This window comes from Puntigrus tetrazona, unplaced genomic scaffold (assembly GCF_018831695.1).
Source record: "Puntigrus tetrazona isolate hp1 unplaced genomic scaffold, ASM1883169v1 S000000148, whole genome shotgun sequence".
In the NCBI taxonomy this organism is placed as follows: Eukaryota; Metazoa; Chordata; class Actinopteri; order Cypriniformes; family Cyprinidae; genus Puntigrus; species Puntigrus tetrazona.
In genome coordinates, this window is record NW_025047824.1 from 1,305,001 (window position 1) to 1,315,000 (window position 10,000).

At 37.1% G+C, this 10,000-nt stretch overlaps 1 long non-coding RNA gene across 2 annotated transcripts in view; it reads right to left on the reverse strand.

Moving 5' to 3' along the window:
• LOC122332861 overlaps positions 1-5,117 on the reverse strand; it is a 10,851-nt gene extending 5,734 nt beyond the window's left edge. For both annotated transcript variants that reach the window (XR_006248549.1, XR_006248548.1), the window contains exons 1-3: positions 5,022-5,117; positions 2,865-2,976; positions 1,116-1,386 (exon numbers count right to left, since the gene is read on the reverse strand). This is a non-coding gene — a long non-coding RNA (uncharacterized LOC122332861). The remainder of the gene's footprint in view (positions 1-1,115; positions 1,387-2,864; positions 2,977-5,021) is intronic.
• Positions 5,118-10,000: the final 4,883 nt, after the last annotated feature.

Genomic DNA, 10,000 nt, shown 5'->3' on the forward strand with positions numbered 1-10,000 from the left:
AATCTTTTGATTCGATCTGATCTTCGTGAATCGTGAATCGTTTTATTTAAATCGGAGCGGATTTGTGAATCTTTTGATTCAGATCTGATCTTCAAAAAAGTACAGTGAATTATTTGATTCGGATTGAGACTTCAGAACTCGTATCATAAATCTTTTGATTCAGATCTGAAAAATGGTTAGTGAGTCATTATTCAGATCAGGACTTAGGATCACATTCAACAGGGTGTCAATTTAAAATGAGCATGAAGACATCCCGTGCACGCAAACCTTTATCTAGAAGCTCTTACGCATCCATCCACCCACCCTAGCCTATTTCTAGTTTATTTCTATATTTCTATTTTCCACACCACAATAGTAAATAAGTGTCTAGAATTTCAAGTATCCTGAAAAAGAAAAATAATGTACATGTTTAATCTAATCTGGCAACTTGAAGTGTTTTACCTGGGAGTCATCATATGTAATGCTTACATTTAAATATAATACTATGTTAAATTAGGAGCAGCAGCAACTCGTTCCTTCACCGCTAGGGGGCGCGCGCGTTCAGTTCAGTTCAGGATCTTATTCTTTTAATCAAAAAAGTTTTCTTAGTTCAAGTCATTTGCGTGTTTGACTCTAAAAAAATGTCTACTTGTTTACTAGTGTCTACTTTTAAGGTTTCGAATACGTTTTTGCGGAAAGTGTAAGACAACATTTTTGTAAAAATTCTAACGTGTCCGTTTTGACTTGAATATTAAAATATGTAAAAGAACTAGGATTTTATTGTGATTAAGTGAGTTAAAAAAAATACTGATAAATGGGCGAAACCTACGAGTGTGGCAAATGAAAAAAAAACAGCAACTAAGTAATAAAAAAAAATATTAAAAAATTGATTTTTGTTATAAATATGCCTTGCAAGATTGCTACACTGAATGACATTTTAGTGGAGAAAAATGTGTGTTAAATTTTGGCTATTCATACAAATTCATATGCATTAAAATAAATGTATTGAATAACCTCATGAAACAGTATTTGGTGTGACGGGGAAAAAAAAGCTGTCCTCGTGAACAAACGCCAGGACCCGAAACCAGCGGCATGTCGTAACACATTATCAGAGGTGTTAGCAAAAATAAACTCACGCTCACTACGCAGTGCACTCCCGGGCGTCCGAGGGTCATAACAGCAGTCACCCCTGCTTCGCTCCTCTTGCTGGCGTCCCTCGCGGCGCCGAGCGCAGAGCGATGGAGATCTGGCCTCCGACACGACTCTTAGTGGGCGGCTGTGTGCCGAAGCCACCGGCGCAGAGTGGGAACGACTCCCACATCCCTCCACAACACCTCGCAGGCGCTCGGCCATCCCGCGGCGCACTGCGTGCCACCTTCTGTTCACCCGCACCGGACTCCGCTGGGCCTGAACGCTCGGTGCGCCAGGAATTACATAAATGTTCGGATGACAAAGCACATCAGGGCGAAAATTAGTCAGCATGCAAAGGGCTCTTTAGTGAGACAGAAATAAAGAGAGGGTCAAAGGTCTTTGCAGACAAGGATATTAGCGACCCTTTATCATTACGAAAGATTTCAGTGTCTGCGAAGTTACTATTGCATCACATTAGTAGTTTTAATGGATGAATTAGAGTACTAGAGTACACTAGAGTACATTATCAGCTAACGTTGTTGATCCATGCATTTTAAATGTGGCTATGATTAACAAGATATAATGCATAATGCGCATTATGAATAACTATAATGCGTTATACCTTTTAATAACGCACTGTGCATGACGTCTTTACGTAAAGTGTTACCAAATGCATCGTGTGAAATACAGCTCATAGGCCTCAATATTTTAAATATCAGCACATGCTTGTATCCCAAAAATTGGGCCAAAGCCTTTTGGAGCCGTGCTTAAAAATGCACGTCAGAGCTTTAGATGCAGGGCTCTGCTTCCGAGCATTTACAGTTACGCATTTGATATATTTATGAATGCTTATATAAATAACGAATAACCGATGACATGCCGTTGAATTATAAAGCAATTCTGAGGCAAAAACATGAACACAATTCAAATTAAGCATGCAATAGATTAAAGCGTACCGTACTACCTCATCACTTTATATTAATGCCAAATGCATCTCAGTTTGATTATATTTTCTGTTTTCTCGATATGTTGAGAGATAGAACAGCTAGTGGCTGAAAAAAAAGCAGCTTTAAGCATCGAATAGCTACTTTAGGGGGCCGCGTCTGCATGCACGACACGCGTATTTCCCACAGCGCGTAGAGACGACTATTTGTGTTCTGCAGTGTCACTTTCCTCTTGGCCGAGAACAGCTTAGCTGTTCCCAGAAAGCAGGATTAACCCCGTCCAGGAGCTGTGAGGAAACGGACCGGAAGAGCCCGGACCCTGCCGTGTCAGGTCATCGCTGTTATTGAAACAAACAGCGGCGCAGTCCACGCATTCATGCGATGATACAAATATTTAAGCACGCTTTATGTTTCGTGGGGGTTTTTTTTCCATTCGACGTTGCTACAAAGAAAATTGTTTGTGCAGTTTTACGGTTTAAGGTTAAAAAAAAACATCGCTTTCCTTCTCGTTTCCGCTCTAAGCTCCGCCCTTCCTGAAACGCATCGAGTTGCACGAAGCTGATTGTTCGGGGGAAGTGAGGCGTGCTCTGATTGGCCAGCCATCGAGTGCATCGGGATTGGCCGAATGCCTCAAGCGCGCAACGGAAATGTTACTCTCCCGTGATGCTGTGTCCCGGCCCTATGACACTAAAACAATAAAATCCATCCCAAATGAGGCATTTGTCGCATCCAGTGGAGACATAATTACTGATTATCATTAACATAAGCATCAAAACTCACGTTTAAATAGTAAGTAGCAGGTTGACTTACTTCAGTGTTGTGAGTCAGAAGCGCCAGGCTGTTCTTGTAGAGTTGGGATTTCTCCACTTTAGTTTGCTCTGCAGGTTTTACAAATCAGTTCTCCGCAAATGTCCTGAACACACTGTAATATAGGTTTTCTGTAACAGTTTGTAAATACAACCTAAAATCACCGATTTCTAGTTGTGCCCTCTTTTGGAAGCACCAACAAGCGGTCCGTTCTGGCGGAAATGCCGCAACATGAATATAAATCAATTTCGGACATGAAATATTACTGGTTTATGCTTAATATTACTTACCATCGTCATACCTCACCTGTTTCAGTTACTCACATTTCATGCATTTTTTTATTCATTTTCGTATTTTCCATAATCGATTATAACGTATATTTTACTCATACGCATTCAGACCCGAAACACATGAAAGGCATGGGACGATTTATATCAAAACACGCTTAAATACAGCCCAGCACCGGGTCAAATGAGGACAAACCCAGAGATTAAACGTTTAAGCCCAAACCTTCTGGGTAGTTTTATTTAACTTAGCTGTTGTTTAAAAAAAAATACTACACACCTGGTTTGAAATCAGACCCGTAGGGGCATCAGCGAAAAAGAAAAGCCAACATTAATAAGTCATTTTTAAAAAAAAGGCGTATTATTTATTTATTATTTATCCAAATTATTTATGAACGTTAATGTATTAAACATGCTAAAAAAATGTTTTGGGTTCATTTTAAGCATAAAATATAGTCATTTAAAGTAATAGTTCGGTTAAATAACGTATGAATGCATTGAACGCTAAAGATTAGGTATAATCTCCGGCAGTCGTGGAAACAAGGGTGTGTTTGGGCCGAGGGGGTTTGCTGAAGCGAGCAGCTGAGACAGACGGGTTGGGATTGTGGAAGTGGGTCAGATCTGACGGCAGACACGCGCTGTTCTGGGACACGGCGTCCCGCTCGTCTCTGTCTGTCTGCGTCTGTCGGGTCACAACCAGCAAGTGACCATTACTGCCTCATCCTGGTCTCTCTCAGCGGTTCCCTCTCGCTCGTCTCCGCTCATTCGCGCTCTCGCAAAAGCAGCAGATGTGCTCGCCGGGTTTATTTCGGGTCTTCGTGCCAGTCGCAGTCGCCAAGCTTGTTACTAATCCGATAAGTTTTGTTTCAGGTTGTCCTGTTGGGTTTCCTGCTGCTTTCTCTAGTTTTCTTTTGGACCGTATTCTGTATTTTTTTTTCTAGACGTGACTAAATGCTGAAGGGACATTAATGATGCGACCTTGAGGTTAAAGTGTTTGAGATTAAAGCGTATCATTACTGAAAAAAAAAAGTTGTATTAACTTGAAATCCTTTGTTACCCCGCTTACTTAAAATAAACTAAAATATTCCTGATGTTACTTGAACATTATATTAACATTAAAATAATTTTTTGTCATATATATATATATATATATATATATATATATATATATATATATATATATATTTTATATTTTTATTCTTTTTTTTTAAAGAAGTCAATGTTTAAAAAAAAAAAAAAAAAAAAAAAAAATATATATATATATATATATATATATATATATATATATATATGATGTGACGTAAAATAAATAAATGAATAACCTCTAACACTGAAGATAAAGATAAACTTCTCTCATGCTATTTGTAACTCTTTGTGCTATTTGTAAGAACAAAGAAACATTTTTCTCATGTAATTTTTTTTTATGTTCATTTGTTTTCTCTACATTTTTGCTGTATCACACCATCTTTATTTGTCAGTTACCCACATATTTATATATACACTGTAAAAAATTGTTGAAATAAGTTGTTATCTCGTTCCCCGCTGCCTGAAACTTCTTAGTTGAGTGAACTTAAAATTTTTAGTTACTCAGTGTTAATTTTAAAATGTTTTAGTTGACTAAACTGGGCAGTGTAACTAGTAACTAGTGTATATATCTATATATATATATATATATATATATATATATATATATATATATATATATATATATATATATATATATATATATATATGAGAAATATATTAATATATAAGATGACGCATAATTCAAAGAAAGATGTTCAAATGAAATTTCGACTTTTAATGGATCTCCTTCATCTTAACCTGAAAAGGCTGCAGACAATAAAGCGCCATCCATTAGTTGGTTTTTTTTTACCTTTTCAGCTCTCAAAGCTTCGGCTCTTTTGTGACTCAGCACGAGAGACCAGGCCCGGAGTCCGTCTGTGCTTCTCCGCGGCCTCATTAACGGGAAAGCTGGCCCGGTGTTTGTTTACTCGACCGTTTTTTTGGTGCGTTTCGGTCAATGCGGGTCCTTTTAGTCACGGCACAAAAACGGTATGCCCGTGACGTGTTGATGGGGTCCTTTGTGACGGCGACATGAGAAGAAAGTCTGCCTCCTTCGCCTGCCCCTTCTCTTTTCTCGCTGTGGTTCTTAACTCGCGATGAAAAGGCCGAGCACAAAGGTATTTATTAAACTCGATGAGATTAATTACGCTCGCGCTCCGACTTTCCCGCGTCTTCTTACAATGCACGCGGAGAGCGCGCGAGCTCATAATGGCTCGCGTGCGCCTTCAACGAGCGCCAATTAATGCGACATTTTGGCCGGATAATGAAGAGCTTGGAGGATCTCTAACGAGAGGATGTTCGTCTGAAACACATTCATCATCCAATATGTGCGTTTCGTCCTCTGTTTTACCCCAATTGTGTTTAGTTATTATTTAACGCCAGTAGTTTGATGAAGGATATAACGTCTGTGACGCTGCAAGGATTTATATTTCAAACATTTCAAAAAAATTTTTTTTTTCTAATTGCAATAATTTTTCGCAATTTCTAGTGTGTTTTTAAACGTATCCTTGATGGGCAGAAGTTACTTTCGCTGCGTATTTGAACGATTATTAAATAATATTTATTAAACCGATAACAATAAATAACACTTGAAGTCACTTTGGATAAAAGCGCCTGCTAAATGTACCTGAAATGATATGTTTAATCAGTCTATATCTCTCATTTATCATCTGAATTGCTCAATTAAACATCAAATTAAGAGAACAAAAAAAAGACCGAGGGTCTGAGGGCAGCGTGACTCTGAGTGCCGCGGTCGTCATGGTAATAAGACCGTCCAATCACAGCAGCTCTAAAGCACTTCCGGTCCTTACCGATTGGAGCGCGTGGCACGAGGCAACACACTTCCTCTTTAGCATGCCCGAGTGCTAAACGTGACTGTGGCGTCGTGTTTTGCCAAAAAAGTAGCCTTGTATTCTGACAATAATTAAATAAAGCCACCAGAGTATAGCTAGCCGCTGGAGAACTGAAGCTCTCGACTTCGTTACACAACTGACCTGCGTTTATTTCTTACAGCAGGCTCGAGCCGTCGGCGCAAAACTGATTACAACGGATTACGATCCGTGGAGCGCTACTGACCTCCTTCAGCAGCACAGAGGCCCTAGAGGCGACCTTTCACCCCTGAGAGCGGCACATGAGGTCAGGTGATCACGAGGTACAGGCCGATCTCCTGTCGCACGTTTATGAGACGTCAAGCCGACGGCAGTTCGATCAGGAACGAACAAAACGACCGAAACTATGACGGGAAAAGCCTGAATCGCGAGACGCCACAATCACAGTGAGGAAATAAACGACTAAAAGAAATGAGAGATTAGGAGATGAAAACTGTAGAAATTTAAAAAAGTCGAAATTATGACAGCCGTGAGATAATTATGATTAAAGTGAGATGAAAAGTCAGTTATGAGACCAAAAAAAAGCTGACCGAATAAGACAAAAGTTAAAATTAAGACATTTAGGCAATTATATAAACACTCAAATTTACAACAAAAAAAAAAAACTAAAGATAATAAAGTTTAATAATTATGACGGAAAAAGTCGAAATTATGACAGCCGTAAGATAAATGTGATGAAAACCGTAGAAATTTTAAAAAGTAGAAATTATGACAGCAGTAAAATAATTATGATTAAAGTGAGATGAAAAGTCACTTATGATGCAAAAAAAGCTGACCGAATAAGACAAAAAAGACAAAATTAAGGCAATTATATAAACAAAAAAAGATAAAGAGTCAAATAAATATGAGCAATCAAGATAAAGTCAAATTCTGACACAAGTAAATATATTTAGATAAAAAAAAAAAATATATATAAATATATATAAATATAAATAAATATTAATATATATATATATATATATATATATAAATATAAATAAATATTAATATATATATATACATATACACAAATAAATATATAAATATACATATACACAAATAAATATATAAATATACATATATATAAATACATATATATAAATACATATATATACATATATATATATAAATACATATATATACATATATATATATAAATACATATATATATACATATATATATAAATACATATATATATATATATATATATATAAATACATATATATACATATATATATATATATATATATATATAAATAAATGTTTTAATTGTTATATATGGTCATAATGATGTGATAAGTCGTCAAATGAAAATTAGAACAAAATTACGATAGTCCTAATGAGATGAGAAAACTAATGAATTATGACATAAATAGAAGATAAAAGTAGAAACTGACTTCATAATTGTCAGATAAAAAGGCAAATAAAAATTGAATGTGATAGTCATTGAGATAAAGAGTCGAAATGATGACACAAATAGAAATTGAGAAAAGCAGAAATGATGACATACGAAGTCGTAATAATCAGATGAGAAGACAAGAATAGTCCTCATGCGAAAAAAAGTGTAGTTATGACATATATAGAAATTAGATTACAATTATAGCATAAATGTCAGACAAGTCTAATTAAAAAGCGTCAAATTATGATAAAAATAGGCTAAAAAGACATAAATGTGGCAATAAAGCAAAAAATACAGAAGACCGAAAATATTTAGTTCTATTTCTTTATTTCAACAAAAAAACAAGAAGCTACATACGTTTTAGAAAGACTGCTTTGCAAAAACATGTCGTGGCTCACAGCGTCATAAACCAAACCCAGCTCAACATTAACAAGAAGACGCTCGTACAATATAAAACCTCTGTAATCTCAAAAGAATCTTCAGTAGAACGGCTACCGTTTGGTTTGTAGTGATTTAGTCGGTGTGCGTGTATCTCTGCTTTAGGTTAGTATTCTGAGAGGAAATGGGCTTTTAAACGGTCGTCGTGTTTGTTTGACCCGCAAACATTTTTTCACTGAGCCCCTGAGGGACGGGAAACGTGGCGAGGTTTTTTTTGGTATTTCAAGGCGTAACGCTAACGAGTCTGATCGGCTTCGGACCTCGAACGTTCCTTTAAAAACTTCCTGTGGATTCCGTCTCGATCTTCTACGAGCAGCCAGCGAAGAAACTCGCCTGACGCCGAAGAGGAGGTATATCGGGAGCTGGATCCAGATCGCGAGCGAAGAAACGAAGAGTTGACGCGCTCTGCGATTCTACTTGATGCATAAAAAGCGAAATGAATAGTCCGTTCGAGACGCTACGGAGAAAAGACTAAATGACAGTGAGGTAGAAATACTGAGTGTGAAAACCAAAACACTGAACGCTGTCTAACTAACAGAAGGAAAGCTATTTCCCGCCGGCTAGTTCACGCAACCTTTCGCGTAGTTTCCGTAAAGGAGCACTCCTTCTAAGAGTTAGTTTCTCCGCGGGAACAGATTTGGAGAAACGTAGCGCTTGCTCAGGATGTTCTGCAGCGAATGGGTGCCGTCAGAACGAGAGCCCGATAAACCCCATTCACAGCAGATCTATTGCTATATAGGAGGTTTTTTGAAGAAACAAACCGAAAGCGACATTTTCAGCAAAACGATTCTTTCAACCTGAAACGTCGAAGTCGAGTGCGGTCAACACGCGCATTTAAATTGAAAGCAAACGTACGAAAGGTCTGCGTGTCCGAGATCCGGCGCGGCTCGAAACGCGCGGTAGTGTGAACTCGAGCGACGCCGCATCGGCGGTTCCCATAGCAACGGAATCATGCAGCATTCCGGATGGAATCACGCGAAAGCGAGGCGCTACATTTCAAACCATTCCAACTGTTCCAAGTGGAACCCAACGCCCCTTTCAAAGCTTTTCTGAAGTGAGGAGCCGGAAGGAAACCAGACATTTTGCTACAACAACGTGACGTCAGACGAAAGGTTAACAACAACAACACAAATCAACTGATTCCTCACCAAATGATTATTATCTACACAACGGCAACAGTCGAGTCTGCATAGAAATCCAAGAACCCCCTGTTCAACAGCATTAGTACAAATAATAGTCTGCTTTTGGTTTATACCTGATCTGTGTCTAGATGAAGTGGATGAAGTTATGGAGTATATGGAGTTATTTGACAAAAACCTGTAACTGCATTCATTCCTGTCAAAGGATTATTCATTATTCTGTGCTGTCAAACAATTCATTAATCACAAGTAATTGCATCCAAATTATATATATATATATATATATATATATATATATATATATATATATATATAAAACCAAAAACAGTATTTTTAAATATTTACATGTATATACATTTATATATTCATATTAGATTTTATATTATATGTTCTTAATTACATGCATGTATATGCATGTGAAATGTGTATGTATATATATACACTCATATTTTGTAAACAAACTTATTTTAGATGCAACTAATTGCAATTAATATCTAACAACATATATATATATATATATATATATATATATATATATATATATATATATATATATATATATATATATATAGTTTGCAAATGCTTTGTTAAATAAAAAACAAATCATTTTTAAAAATCCCCCGAAAAATAAAATAAAAACACAATTAAAATAAGAGTGAGAACCAATCCAAACACTCTCTAAAAATGTCGAAATAAGGCACAAAAGGTGTGTTGTTTTTTAAAGAGGTGCTGTTGTTTGGGTCAGCTTCAGGAGAGACGGGTCATTCACATTATATCGTTCACAGTATGTCTTCATGTTTTTGACAGTTTTCATAATAGCGTCCTTCTGCGGTTCCCGCTGCGCATTTTAGAGCGTTCACCGCATTCGAAGCGGATGTGTTTGTTTGAGGACATTGTGCAACGCGTGTCTAAATCTGGTCCGAAACAACAGCACGGTCACGGCGG